The sequence below is a fragment of the Heterocephalus glaber genome, unplaced genomic scaffold, assembly GCF_053883595.1.
Source record: "Heterocephalus glaber isolate CG9 unplaced genomic scaffold, H.glaber_assembly_v1.0 deba00001504, whole genome shotgun sequence".
Classification (NCBI taxonomy): domain Eukaryota; kingdom Metazoa; phylum Chordata; class Mammalia; order Rodentia; family Bathyergidae; genus Heterocephalus; species Heterocephalus glaber.
In genome coordinates, this window is record NW_028258324.1 from 52,196,791 (window position 1) to 52,212,057 (window position 15,267).

At 32.2% G+C, this 15,267-nt stretch overlaps 1 protein-coding gene across 10 annotated transcripts in view; it reads left to right on the forward strand.

The window, feature by feature from the left end:
* Positions 1 to 15,267, forward strand: part of Naaladl2 (N-acetylated alpha-linked acidic dipeptidase like 2) — an 891,856-nt gene that overhangs the window by 773,220 nt on the left and 103,369 nt on the right. The gene's annotated exons all lie outside the window — the stretch shown is intronic.

The following is a 15,267-nucleotide window of genomic DNA, read 5'->3' on the forward strand; positions in this document are numbered from 1 at the left end:
CTGTTAAATGAATATACCACTGATCAAGGCTGCTTATATTTGGCAACTAGACAAAAAGAAAAAGGTGTTTTGTTTTGGCTTGGTATTTTAGCTTTAGAAAAAACAAGGAAAGTAAATTGAATAACCTCTTGTGGAGCTCATTACAAAGCCTGAACTTCAAAAGACTGAACAAAAAATAGAAAAAGTCAGGATTTATAAATCAGAAGTTTGTACTAAAATAAAAAATAGGACGTATAATCTCAATCAAAATGTCACAGGTCCCAAAATACTGCTTTGTAAATCTGTCATCTTCACTCTTAACGTGTACAAAAAAGATCTGTAAATCAAAAATATTTTAAATTTAGGATTATTGGCATGATTAATAACTCTCTTAGATTTTGTAAATCTGTGGTTGGTCTTGTAAATATAACAAAATATTTTAAAATAATTTTAAATGTAAATACAAAGCTATTCTGATATATATTATATATATATATGCTATGTTATTTATAGAGTACTTTCTTAAAATTCTAGACTCAAACTAAAGACATCTGCTTTAGGTCACCTCAGTACTGTACAGTTATGTGGTATGTGAAGCACAGTTATGTAATAAGGTATGTTGATGAGTTTTGCATTAATATGTGTAATTTTTCTTATGGAGCAGAGACCTAATATTTCAAGGTTTTTTCCTTTTTAACCCCCTTTGTATGACTCATTTCTGTCATTGCCTTCTAATTTCATTTTACTAACAAGAATCCTTTAGCAGGCACATTTGTTTCTATTTTCTAAGAGTAAGTGCAAAATCAGTATTTTTCTCCTAAGCAAAGGAGAAGTCAGAAGCCAGAGCGTTATCTCCAAACTAAATGGAAAGGGATTTACTCATGTAAAATAATGTTTCTGTTTCTATCAGCCCTAAGAATCTGTTTTTTAAAAGGTTTGCCAAGAGCTTCATGTTGAAAGCCATAAAATCTTTAGCTGTGACTAAAGACCATATGACTAGGACCATAGAGTCTTTAGAGCAGAATTAGACTTTCCATTTCAACTAGCTTTAAATTAGTGACTTTTGTGCTCATGTTGAAATAGTTTAGTTTACAAAACAACAATTAGTTTAGTGTACAAAACAACCTGGTGGTTTCATGAAGTTGAGGAATGAAAGTGTGAACCTACAGGAAGAAGTTAGGAGAGTATTTATGGGAAAGAAGAATAGCTCATAGATTTTGAATAGTCAGGAGGGGATTCCAAAAGTTTGTCCAAATTATATTCTTTGTCCTGCTCTCATATAAATAAGCAGAGTGTGGTGGTGGTGGGGTTTGTTCTCAGAGAAAATCAATTTGATTATTTTGCATTTTTAATGTTTCTGAAGTTCAGAAGTAAGGAGGAGCTATCAGATATGTTCACATATGTATAAAAATCTTCCTTTCTGGGAAGAAAGATCCTTATCTCTCCATTCTTATTCTTACCTTTTGGCTTTAGTTCTTATGACTTGTTTGTTTGTTTTTTTTCATTTCTATGTTTAAATATGGGACTCTATCTTTAGGCTGTCCTGATTACCTACTCATAGGTCTGATAACTAAACTACTACAATATTAATTCGGTAAAATTATTAAAGTAGTCTTAACTAGTTTTCTTTTTTTCAATTACTTGGGTATTCACAGGATTCAACATTTTAAACTTACCAGTGCAAAGATGATGACAGAATTCTCATACCCACATACCCTAATCAGATTATTTCTCTCTTTGTGAAATCCAGTGTTCCTAATAGTTTCTGACATATTCTTATTATAAAATTTTAATCAACATGGAGTATAAAGAAGACAATTTTTAAAAGTTAACTGGTGTCACCTTGCTAACAACCATTACTAGTATTTTATGGTATATATATATCTGTTCATAAACACCTCTGTTTGCAAACAGTTTGCAAACAAAAGCATTTGGCAAAATTTTGCTTCTCTTTGGAAACTCCACATCTGGTGATAAACATGACCATGGCCACCTTTTCACACAAATACAGCCATCTTTCCCCAAATCATAGAACAAATTAAGTTTATAAACCAAGTTACTGTACCACTGTATATATATCTAAATATATGAAAGTAGAGATAAAATAGAAATCCTTTAATGAAATAATTATTTACATGTTATAGTAAGAAAAGTTATATTAATTTTATCTCTTTATACTATGCATTAGTTACCAAATAATTGTATTATGCTATAAAAAATCCTGAAAATTTTTGAGAGTTTAGATGCATTGCGCTCTTTTTGGTACCAGTTCCAATTTAATATTGCACCCACTAAATCTTTGCTTTATGTTAACAAAAACCATTCTTCTTACATACTCTCTGATCCACAAATTCTGATTGCTAATATTTATTTTTTTCTTGTTATTTATGTTATCAAGAATTAAAATTTTTACATTTTTTTTCTATTCAGTTACCAACTATCTGATAGTACAGTGGTACCCTCGTTCATAAACTTAATTTGTTGCATGATTGAGGGAGATGATGGCTTTCTTGTTGGTGTGGGGAGCGTGGCCACGTTAGTGTTCATCATCTGATAAGCAGATGCACCATAAGAAGCCAAATTTTGCCCAATGCTTCAATTGTTTGCAAACAGAAACATTCGAAAACCAAAGTATTACTGTATATTTGTTTTTTTTAAAACATGAAATGGATTCAGTGCTTACACTAGTTTTATTGTCACATTTTCATTTGAGGATCTTAGTTTTGTTTTGGTTTTGGTTTTGGTTTTTTTGGTATCAGGGATCGAACTCAGGAACTTGCACTTGCAAAGCAGGCAGTGGAACCACTGAGCTAAATTCCCGGCCCTTGAGGAACTTATTTGATAATCTCTTACTTGGCTAAATTTTTTATTGTTAATAGTAAGTTTATTTTTCTATGCTTAAAATGTATATTTTTAATTTTTACATTACATTATGTTTGTAAAATAAATTACGTTTTGCACTTATTCAGTTGCCATTTTTCATTGGAAGGCCAAGTGTTCCATTGAATTTTTATAGTGTAAAATGCTATATGTATACTTTTGTGAAAACAATACATTTATTCTAGTACACACATGCACACACTCTAAACATTGTTTTAGGAATGTAGGAATGTGCCTGTTCATACCACACGAATACCTGGAACATTGATTCCACATCATAGTGTGCTATCATTATCATTTTGGTAAGACTGTTGAATTACCAATCCTGAAGCTGGTCTATAGATTAGCAAATACAAAATGATTCTCAGAATACCCACTGGTGTAATTTCCAGCATAATTAACACTATTCTGAGATTTTGCCTTCTGATGTCTCTCAAAGGGATGAGTAACCTGTCATACTTTTGATAACTTTAAAATGTTTCATCTTGTGAATATCCTAGTAATTGAAAAAAAGAAAACTAGTTGGGTATATTAATATTTTACCTAATTAACATTACATAATTTAGTTAATAAACCTATGAGTAAGTATTAAATCTATCTCTTTTATATAAATAATGGTCTAAATGTTCATCCATGATGCCTATTCTGTCCCTGGAATGACCTGAACCTCTATCTTTGTTTTTGTGGGGGTATTTTTGGTTTTTTGGTTTTTTTGTACCGGGGATCGAACTCGGATCCTTGCACTTGCGCAGCAGGTGGCGAAAACACTGAGCTAAATCCTCAGCCCTGAACCTCTTTGACCCACTGAAACAACATGGGATCCATTGTTTGATTAGTTTTATGAAGCAAGGATAACATCACTTACTTGCTTTATATTATTAGGTGTAAAGGAAATGTATGCTGTGCCTGTCTTAATACTGTGAACAGTTCTCCAATTAGATGAATGTAACTCTCTGAGGAGTTAAGTAATCATAATTCATGACAAATTTTACATCTTCTACATCTAGCCCTCTGGAAGCCATATCTGTAGTAATTAGAATAGGAAATTTTCCATGTTTGAATTGATTTAGAACTCAGACTTATTTCTGTTGACTCTATTCACCATGAATACCCAAGGCAGGCCATCTGTCTCTTCTCATTTTTCTGATAAGCTCATTACATCTTCTTTTGGCTTGAACAAAACAATGGCTATATTCTCCTCACTCATGACCTCATCCATCAGACAAATTTTTTATATTTTGTATGTCATTATATATATCCACAATGTTCACCACTGGCTGTCTTACTTCTTTTGGTCCATTTATGCTCTACTCTAGGGTTTATCTATAAAGTCTTATATGATACATAATATTATATAGGCAGAAACCTCATATCAACTATGCTTATCAGGGAGATAGTAGGTTGTGCTTCTCAGATTCATTTTCTCACACACTAAAGTCAATGAATCTTTCAGGTGTTGCAGTACAGATTTTCACATCTCTCTCCAAATAGCACTTGGCTGATGGGTATTCCACCATGGGGTCAAGAGACCATGAATGATATGTTTTATGTATCACTGTTACTTGTTTTACTGTTCACCATTTCCTAGTTTGACAACAGTGTCACATAGAAAAAGCCAGTTCTCTAGAATTGGCTGATGATCAACGTGAATAATGACAGTAGACAGGATGTTTTCTCAGAACCTGTCTGAGGTCTTCCAATCATATCCAATCCATTTGCAGCAACTGGCTACCCCTGAGCTTGACTGACAGTGCTTTCAGTCAAGTTCTGTTTCCCAATTACATTCATGACAGTTTTGGGGTTGTGGGCTTCATAGAAATTCAGAACTAACTTTGGGCAGTTATGTCCTCTAACTGTAACTTTCTTGTTTCTGTGTACTTTTTCCCCTTATGCTGTATCTTGCCTAGTCAGCATGCTCTTGATAAAACATTCTTACATGCGGGCATCACCTTAAAATTCCTCCCTTCAAAACTAATTTCCCCTCAGAGTTTCCAATTTGTTTCCGATAAAGGCCTTTCCCAAACTCCTCCCAATCAAGAAGCACCAATATTTATACCCTAACCAAAATTTCAGTCACTTAAGCAAACATGACATATATAGTTGTGGTTAGTGAGGAAAGAGCTGGAGAGAATGGAGTGTGATGAGCCCTAGTGGTGGCACAAAAAGTGAATTCTTAAAGGGGTGGCATCAACTAAAAAGCCTCAGTGACAATCACTATACCTACATGATCAGCAATGGATGAGAATGACATATGCTTTTTTGTTTCTAATAAGCTATTTGTAGATACCTTTGTTTTTAAATTCTAGGGGAAGCATATCTGACACCCTAAATTTTAAAGGATCACTGACTCCTTTCTTATCACAAGTATTTTTATATTCTTAAATTGATTAAAACTTGAATATAGATTTCTGATGACTGTTGAATAGTATTATGGTGAATAGTATTAATGGTTTGTGAATGTGTTTGTGTGTGTGTGTGTGTGTGTTCATATCCATGACTGGTCTCCAGCAGATCACTTGGACAGAGTAGACCTTAGAAAATCAAAGTAGATTGTATGTGGTTTAGTTTTCATTTCTTTGTCTTTGGTTCCTCCCTACAGGGTCTCCCTCATCTAATTCTTTGGAAACTATAACTCCTGAAACCTATGAACTGATTTTATAAGTAATCAATTGAGTATTTGTAAAGTAACAAACAAATATTTCAAAAGTCTTGTGTATATATTTTTTAGTAAAAACAAGTCTGTGTCTTCAAAGGCAAAGTGCAATGAAAGATGAGTTAATGAACTTAATTATTATAGATGGCCAATCTGAATAGTTTAAGCAAACATTTTCTGTTCCTCAGTAGAAATTTTTTCTGCTTGAATTACTTTAATAATTGCCTTAGAGCTCCACTTTACCTGAGTAGGCAGTCTTCTGCTTCCTCTATATATTCATAGTTAAATTAGATTTCACTGAAAGACTCAGTCTCTTAAAGCTTTTAGGGGAAATCTGAAAAATTCAAAGGCTTAAATAGAGCCTTGTAACTTGTCCACCAAAGAATAAAATGACAGCATCCTAGTTTCAATTAAAGTGTGTATTCTCATCTATATGAATTGAGGTTTTCTGTGCTTGTGTCTCCTACAAAGGTATATATTATAATTGGAAATATTAAAAATGGATTTTTAATCAAACATCACAAAATCCTGCCTAAACTCAATACTAACAAATTGAAAATGATTTAGAACAAGGCTCCCTGCCCTCTCCTGCCTACTGAACACAGGAGCACGGTACTGTGTACTTGTGATGCTATGATGTCATTTGACAGTAGAAAATACAGCAGCAGCTGGGCAGGAAACCATCAGAGTCAGCATTGTAAGAGTTTTGTGCTGAATATCTGCTAATATGAGTCTTAATTGTTTTTTGAAGGGATGCACTTGACAAACACAAATGCTTTTAGAACAAGTAAGATTTAAGGTATATCCTGATAGCTGATGAATGAATGATTCTAAAATAAAGAATCACAGCAGTAAGACATAATTTTTATAAGCTAAAGTCCATTTCATTTCTCTATATGGTCTTGCTGAGAATCAACTTGAAACATTATCTCCAGTTTGAAAATGCTTGTGAATTGGAGCAGAGTATGAATATCTATATACTATCACATCTCTGCTTGATTTAATTTGAGATTTAATTCTATAACTCTTTTTAGCAATTTTAATTGGAATACTGTAGTTCTGAGTCAAATCAATCAATATAAATCTATTTTACTGATGGTAAACAAATGGCTAGCTCTTATTAACATGAGCAACTGCTGAGTTTAAAAAGTGAGAGGCTATATTTGCTAGTGATTTTCTTACCATGAAAATTGCCTGTGTCATGCATTTCAGAAACTCAATTTTAGCAAAGATTTCTCAGTGAAAGAATATAACAAATAAACAAAAACAGAATTTGGAACTTGAGCTCAGACAACTGAAGACATTACAGTAAAGAATCAAGTTGATAGGAGAAGAGAGAAGGTGAGGTTAAAAAAAAAAAAAAGGATGACTTCACACACATTTTCACTTGCCTGGTAAAGGAAAAGAAAATGGTGTGGAGAAAAGAGTCTCTGTACCTTTGGATGAAATTATTATTGCTGGTACCAAATCTGCAACTTTTGAATAACTCTGAAGTGCCCTGAAGTTTACAACAATTGCTTTGAGATGCTATTGGCTCGGAGGTATTTTAACCCTAGTATCTCATTTCAGGAAAGTCTTGTTCTTTTGATAGCTTAGCATCTTTAAAATGCCTTTCATTGTTACACATAAAAATGTTCTATGGTGATTTTTTGATTACATAGGCAATTTCCAATGTTTCAATAAAAAGTGGTTTTCTATTTGAGAGCTCTCTAAAGGAATATGTATGTGCTTTCCATTGATTCATTTATCTGTTCTAGACACCGCTGGGTATTGGAGGTTCCAAAAGTACTTTTTTGAGGAACTAATGGTCTGATGTCAGTGATAGATGAGCACATACATATTAGAACTCAGAAACATAAAATCTAATGGAGATTTACACCATGTTAAAAGAATGAATTGTTTATTAATTTGCTCTGCTGTTCAGAATACTATTTTCTAAGACTTAAACTAGCTCCAAGCACAGTGATTTTTGCTTTACATTCTGGGTCCTGTCTAGTCCTCATACTATTCTGGAGATGGATTCAACTAGCATCCCCACCCTCACTGAAATTAAAATTAGTTGCATTTCTGAGCTGAGGCCTTGTGTGCTATTAGTGAAGGTTCAAGCCTGAATCTACGTCTGGGCCCATTGGATTCCAGGCCTCAAGTTCTTGTTAGGTAGCTTAAATTTCTTTCTTATGTAAGAATCATATCATGTCACATACAAGTATCAGTAGATGTTCAATAAAAAAATTATTTGTAGTTTTATCTAAGTTTAGTGTTCCCTCTCAATTTGTATCCTCTACCTTTTATTATTTTATCAATATAATACCACATATTTGATAATTATTTATGACTTTTAAAGCTAGATGCCAAATATTTAAAAATAAGTGCAGTATAATTTACTCTGGATATTTAAAATCTAGTTATTATGATCTGCCTAATTACATATATGGTATAGCTAGTAGAAATCTCTTTCATTACATTCTTTAGAGCACTTCTAATTTTAACTGAATAATTGGCTTAGTTCAAACCACTTTTATTCTTTCTAAATATTAGAATTAAATGTAATATTTTTAATATCATCATAACCTGACAAATGATCTACAATAAGATTGTTTTTCACCTGTAACTTGCATGCATTTTTACTGTAAACCCGCAAGTATATTCATACGAGTTTTTAGATTATTATTAGATGTAATTGATACTTCCGTTGTAAATGACTTGAGAATTTTTGAAAAATCCCCTTAATTCCAAACATTCCGCAATGGATGTAATTTGAAAAGCCAATCAGTATGTACTGCAAATATGTACTAACAAAAAATAAAAACGGGAAAAAAACTCAGAAAACTAAAAAGTCATAACAATCCAGACATTAGCAGTGGGGAGTTCATCTCTGCAGCAGTGCAAATGTCTAGAACAGAGCTTTAGAAATAGTATCAAAACTGGACTCAATTCCTGAAGAAGGATTAAGGTAGAGCACTGCTAAAAGTGAAATTAGCTTTCAAAAAAATCAAGCTCTGTAACCGATTCCTGCTTATAGTTATAGATTTCCATAAAATGCAACCCTAAAGAAATTAGTAACAGAACCACATTTTCTCTTGTCTTAGAATCTGAATTTTCCCAAGATTGCTCTTTTCAATAACCATGAAACAAGAGTGACAAAGTGCCATTATATCAGCTCAGGGCTGTGCAGCACCTACCAAAATACCACCTGGTGAGTCCAGGGAGGGAACACTACAAACAGAGAAAAAAACAAAACAAAATTCAAATTACAAAGGAAAAGAAATTTAATTATGAGAAAAAGAAATTTAATCATAAGAAAAATTACCTATAATATAAATTCTCTAAAGAAAAAAGTGTTATGGAATTTTATAAGTGTTTATTTGAAATTTCAAGAAATAAAATGGATTAGAAGCAAATATAGAGTACAAAAATGAAGTATTCATAAAGCTTGAGAATAAAAAATACAATATTGGCCGGGGATTTAGCTCAGTGGTTTCACCGCCTGCTGTGCAAGTTCAAGGACCCAAGTTCGATCCCCGGTACAAAAAAAAAAAAAATTAAAAAAAAAAATATATATATATATACACAATATTAATATTTTTAAATGCAGTAATTTTTGTATTTGACTATACACCACTGCAGAAAGAATTGATAAATTGGAAGTTAGCCCTGAAGAATTAATTTACAATATAACACTGAGAGATAAAGACATACTAAACATAAAATAACAATTATAGAAGACTATAGAATAGATTGAGAAACTCTAATAACTAATATTACAAAAAGGTTCTCAAAAACTACTGTACCAAGTCTACCTGAAATCTAGTATTCAGTCCAAAAAAACAGAATGAAAGCAATGGCACAACTGGAGTCTTTGAATATATAGCACAAAAAAATTAAAGAAAATATTTTTAAAGTCAGTGAATAATTCATTAAAACATTCATTTTTATCTATCTGTCTATCTACCTTTAATGTTTCTAGGAATTAAACTCAGGGAGCACTGGGTTACATTCCCAGCCTATTATTATTTTTTATTTTATTTTAAATTTTGAGACAAGGTCTCACTAAATTGACCAAGCTAGCATCAAATTTATGATGCTCCTGGCTCAGTGTCCCCTGTAGCTGGGACTGCATATCTGGCCAAGAAATCCTTTTTAAAATCAGCACTCATTATTTATATTTTTTTTACGTCTGTCTATTAACTACAGGGGTATGATTTAACAATGCATCAATTCATATTTCTATAATTTTTCAATTGCTTATCATAATTCTTTTCCTTAAAATTCCAGAATATAATCCTTATTTTGTGAAAAGAAATCCTTAGTTTATTTGGCCTACATTATGTTATTATATGAGCTGAATATATAATATCAACATCAACAGAAAAGATCTCAAATTACGCTAGTATCAAAGTCAACAAGGTGAGCATAATGCTTGTGGTAGTTAATTGACTAATTAACTGTCAGCTTGAGTGGGAATGCCCAGCTGATTTGAGTTACAGTGGCTGCCTGAACAGTATAAAGGAGAATGGGAGCTGAAGAATTTCAGCTGATCTTCCTTGAAGGGGCTTTCTTGCGGCTGCCTTTCTTTGGGAGAGTTTCTGTGATTTTTCTTCCAAGGAGCTTTGGCTGCTGTCTTTCTTTCCTCCTGGGAGCTTCAATCCTGGTCTTTATCTTGCACGTCGTCTCCTGGCTTCCAGCGCATATCCCTCAGCCTTCTGGCACAGACACTTCCGCTTCCACTTCCGGCTTGGGCCCTGGGGCTTGTCAGGCACAGACCCCTGGGTTTCCCATCGCAGGTCCTTCAGGCTTCTGATACCGACTTGCAGGGGACATTGTCATGGCCTACAAGCCCTCAACTGGATCCTTCGGGTCTCCAGCATGCAGAAAGACGTCATGCACTCTTCTACATCTGACTCTAGTAGTCATTGACTAATACAATGCTCTGCATTTTGGGGGGAATATGGCTGAATGGGATGTTAATAGGAAGACCATAAAATTATGAGAGGTGGTCGTTAGAAACAAAAGTGAAAGTATGTGGAAATATTTGTCTACACAGCCAAATATTTTCAAAGAAAAATAATAATCCATTAACTAAAAGTTAATATTGAATGTTTCATTATCAAAAAAATTTTTATTCTAATATTATATGTTACACTACTGTTGATCCATTAGGGTCAAATTGTCATAGGTGTTCTGTGTCATATATAAAGTCTGAAAAGGTGTGCTGTGGGGTATATTCCTTCAAATTCCCTCTTGCTCTGTAAAAACTAATTTCTTTCTAGGTTCTTAAAGCTTTATTATGATAAATGTCCCCAAAGACAATCATGCCGATTAATGGACACATAGTTCCTATTTGTGAAATAAATCATAAGAATTTATTAATAAATGAAGGAAAGAAATAAAGGTTTAAATGTTTCATATTATTAATAGTCAATAACCCAGTAGTTTTTCAAAACCTTTCTGTAATTATTGATTATATATGTGTATGTGTGTTCCAAAAATGGTAAGAAGTATTAGGAAGGAATAAGCAGAGGGGTGAGTCAGATAATCAAAATAAATGAATATGTTATCATTTAAAATCATATTAAAAATATATAAAGAATGTAAAGCAGTCAGTTCCATGTCCTGTCCATGGAAAACTCACAGTATCTTACTGTTAGGATAAATTAATTGGATTTTTATATTTGAAATATTTGCTTTTTAGGTCTCTAAATCTGTTATTTTTGCATGTTGAAAACTCTACCAAATTAAAAAATATCTAGTTATAGGTTCTTCTCCCTTACAAGTTTTGCAAAATTAAACAAATAATATAAAGTATAGTTTACAAACTACCAGTGCTGAAAAATAAGGAAGAAGTAGAAGTGGAAGACAAAAAAATACTGTGTAGTCTTCGTACTATCTGTAACATGAATTTTCATTTTTCCAGAGGTCATAGGACTAAGATGTATCATTATTTATTTTAATACTAGGAGACTAGTGATTAAAATAGTTGTTTATTTTACTTTTTATTTTTTTGGTACTGGGGATCAAACTCAGGACCTTTCACTTGCAAGGCAGGCGGCGGAACCACTGAGCTAAATCCCTGGCCCTTAAAATAGCTTGTTTAAAAGTAGAAACAATTTTATAATGAGCTTTTTAACCTATTTAAACTACTTTTGTAAAGGAGATATATTACATTTAAAAGTTCAATAGTCAGCTGACTTTTAAAATTTCATTATCATTTTAAAAATCAACAAAAGAGAATGTCACATGGCCAGTGCAGGAAAACTTTCTTCTTTTTTGATATTATTTTTTCAAAATACCCAGATAAAGTATTTTAATACCATGTTACATCAAATTAATTACCAATCTTTCTGAAGTTAAATACTACCTTTCATACTATAATCATAATTATATTCAAATTTCTGTTATTGCTATTATATGGGATCTAATCTCCAGGGGCATAACATACATTATTTTATAATTTCAAGTTTTCTGTACAAAAATTCTCTGAATACATATATTTATTGAGATGTATAATTATAGAAAAGCTTAAGTCTCCAATATAAAACTTGTTTTGCTGTGAATCAGTTAAAATGATTTATTTCAAAGATATAATTCAAAATTCAAAAGATATAGGAAGATAGAAAGTGGAGTTAAGAGATACCATAATATATAAAAATAATGTATATTATATATATTTGGAAATCTAGAACCTAGAATAACAGAAATAAGGGAAGGCAAAAAATGCCAAAAATTCTCATAATTGAGAAAGATAATATATGTTAGTTTTTAATCAAAAGCTTGACTGCTTATATGTGACTTGGAAAATAAAGTTGTTCACACCCCCGCAAAAAGCTTTCTGTGAGATTATTCCACCTCAGCTACTATACAAATTCTTTTATAGATTTTGCTGAATGTAATTTGCAGGATAAAGTGAACTAAATGTTTCCCTTCTTCTTGATGACCAGTGCTATACCAGCCCTGATATTTAGAGAATTGTCATTCTAACCTACACATAATTTATTCTGACCTTCTTTGAAATATCCATAAGCTTCAGATTAAAAGAAACCACAACTTTAAAATGCCCTTTTATCCAAAGAGCACTAGTAGCTACATTCCAGGAATATTCACACCAATCTTTTGACCTATCAACTTAGCTTCCTTTGCTGTTTTCAATTCTAAATTCCATCTTATAAATTATTGCTAATTGGATTTAATGACATTTTTAAGTAAATATATGAAAATGTCCTTCAGAAAATCTTGGAGCTTTAATAATACTTTTTGTACTAAGAATTATCCCTAGAAGTAATATATACAGAATAAAGATACATTTACTTTATTAATAAATATATAAGGTTTAATTCTAAAGTACTTTGTGGCACTAGAGAATATTTTTACTCTAGAATGCACACGAAGACTTCTGGGTCACTCAAACTGGGCCAAAATAAAAATGTGTTGTGAATATAAAAGGTAAAATACAGAAGGAATAGGAGTAATGTGTCTTTAGAAGGATAAAAGAGGTGGAAGAAAATACCCTTGGAGCTTTATTCCTACTTCTTAAGCATTGAAGATGAGAGACATTGCAAAAGACATGTAGTACAGCTTCTTAACACCATTATCATAAAGCAGATTTGAGAAAAATCTATTGGTTATGCCAAATCAGTTATTCAAAGTTTATCTTAAGTTGTTATTGTTGCTGGTCTTGTATTTGTTTTATCTTAGCTATTCAAATTAGACTGCTCCTGGATTGTGACAGGGTCTAGTATGTGAGATTCAAGAACACTGACTCCAAAAATCAGCAAGGTAGCAAACATTTAGAAAATTAAATATGGGGCAGAGGGTGGTGCAGGAGGCAGTCTCTTAACACCCATATGTTCATATGCATATATGGATCTGTAGAAAATGGATATTTAAGAATCACTTTGGAATTACAGAGGGAAGATTTAGAAGGTTTTCTACCAATTAAGGGATCATGAATAGGAATTAATTACATTCATTAATTTAGGGTATATAGCAATGTCATTCATAGCATTTTATTTAACAAGCTCGCTTGTTTTATTTTAGTGTGGAAATGATGCTAGGACTTTTTATGGATTTTCTCATTACGCTCATCCTCAAACTTTATTTTTTTCTATAAGATTTTAAACATCTCTCTATCAGTTCTCTTATTATGTTAGTAACTTTTCAAGATCCTAACTCTCATATGTGTGAAAGGCCTGTTATTGATACACAAATTGCCTTTGAAATATGTCCTTATACTTGTACTTCAATCATATGGTAATAATTACATTTATTGAGTTCATGCAATAAAGGAGGTACTTTATATCCATTATTGTATTTAATCTTTTAAACAGTTCTATAGTAAATATTATTATCTACATTTAATAAATGAGCAAAGTGAAGGCCAGAGAAGTTCGGGTTCTTGCTCACATTTTATGTATAAATTATGTCACGGGATTCATATTCAAGCTAAATGACTTTAAATCTCACTTACACCACAACAGTATACTTTCCCTTCTAAAACAATTCAGAGAAAATAGATAAGGCATAAGAAGGTAGAAATGTGTACTCTGAACTGAAATCATACATTTTATTTGGAAAATCTCTACCTTGTGAGGAACTTTCAGTGAGTGAATGCCAAGATTTATTTGCTTCTGTGTTCTCCTTTACAGCATGGAGACTTTCTCCTAGCTTTTCTTGTACCACTTGTTGCAGACAAGGGTGGGAAATTTGGGGAGAAAGTAGTATGAATAACTTTGGTATAATCACCATTGAGGGGATGAATATTTTAACTTGCTGAAAATAAAAAATGTCACATAATGCCCTGAGATCTGTGGGACTTAAATTGCTTAATTTCAGTCGCTCTAACCCACTCTGTGAAGTGGTCAGTGAAATGGAACTCTGAAAACAAGCATTAGTTTTATCTGAATTATTTAGCAGTACCTTACAGGTATACAGGGCTGCATTTCTTTCCCCACCTCCAAGAGGAACACAAGTTTCCATTGGGAAACCTTCAGTTCAGGCCTAGACACTAACTCACACTCACCACAAAGTCTTGCAGGTATTTTTCTTTCTTTCTTTAATTTTTAGGTTATTTAAAAATACTACCAGGCTTATTAAAAGTTCACACTTGTGTAGAGAAAAGAACACTAAGGAGTAGAAAATAAAGAGAAGTCTTGCTAACTTTGCTGAAGTGTCAGACTTAATGGTGGATTAAGATGTTACTTTACTAAATTACTGTTTTTGTTATGTGTGTGTCTAAAACATGCCATTTTCAATGTTTTTCTTGCTAAATATTTTTAAACAAACTTGACATTTAGCATATCTAGTTATATTAAAGCAAATACAGAACCAATCTTTTGTTTTTTTGGTATCCAGTGAAATTTAGATTATTTCTGAGGGAATGTGTGCCTTTGTTATGTTAATCATGCTTTCCAACAATATGGTATATCTTTCACTGTGTTCAAGTTTTCTTTTGTGTTCTTAAGTGTTATAATTTTCTGCAAAAAGATATTACACATTTCTTAATTATATTTCTAGGTATATATGTTCTTTGTATTATAGTCACAGCTTTTGTTATATATTCTGACTAGTTGTGTTATGTATGTATATACATGTGTATGTGCTTATGTATGTATAAAACTAATCAGAACATGTTTTTTCTATTTATAACATATATATAATTTTGTTCTTAGAGTTTCATCTATTATGAAACAATTAATTGCTGACCTAAATATATTTCTGAAGTTGTCGTTTGATAGTTCTTCATTTAATACTGCACTTTT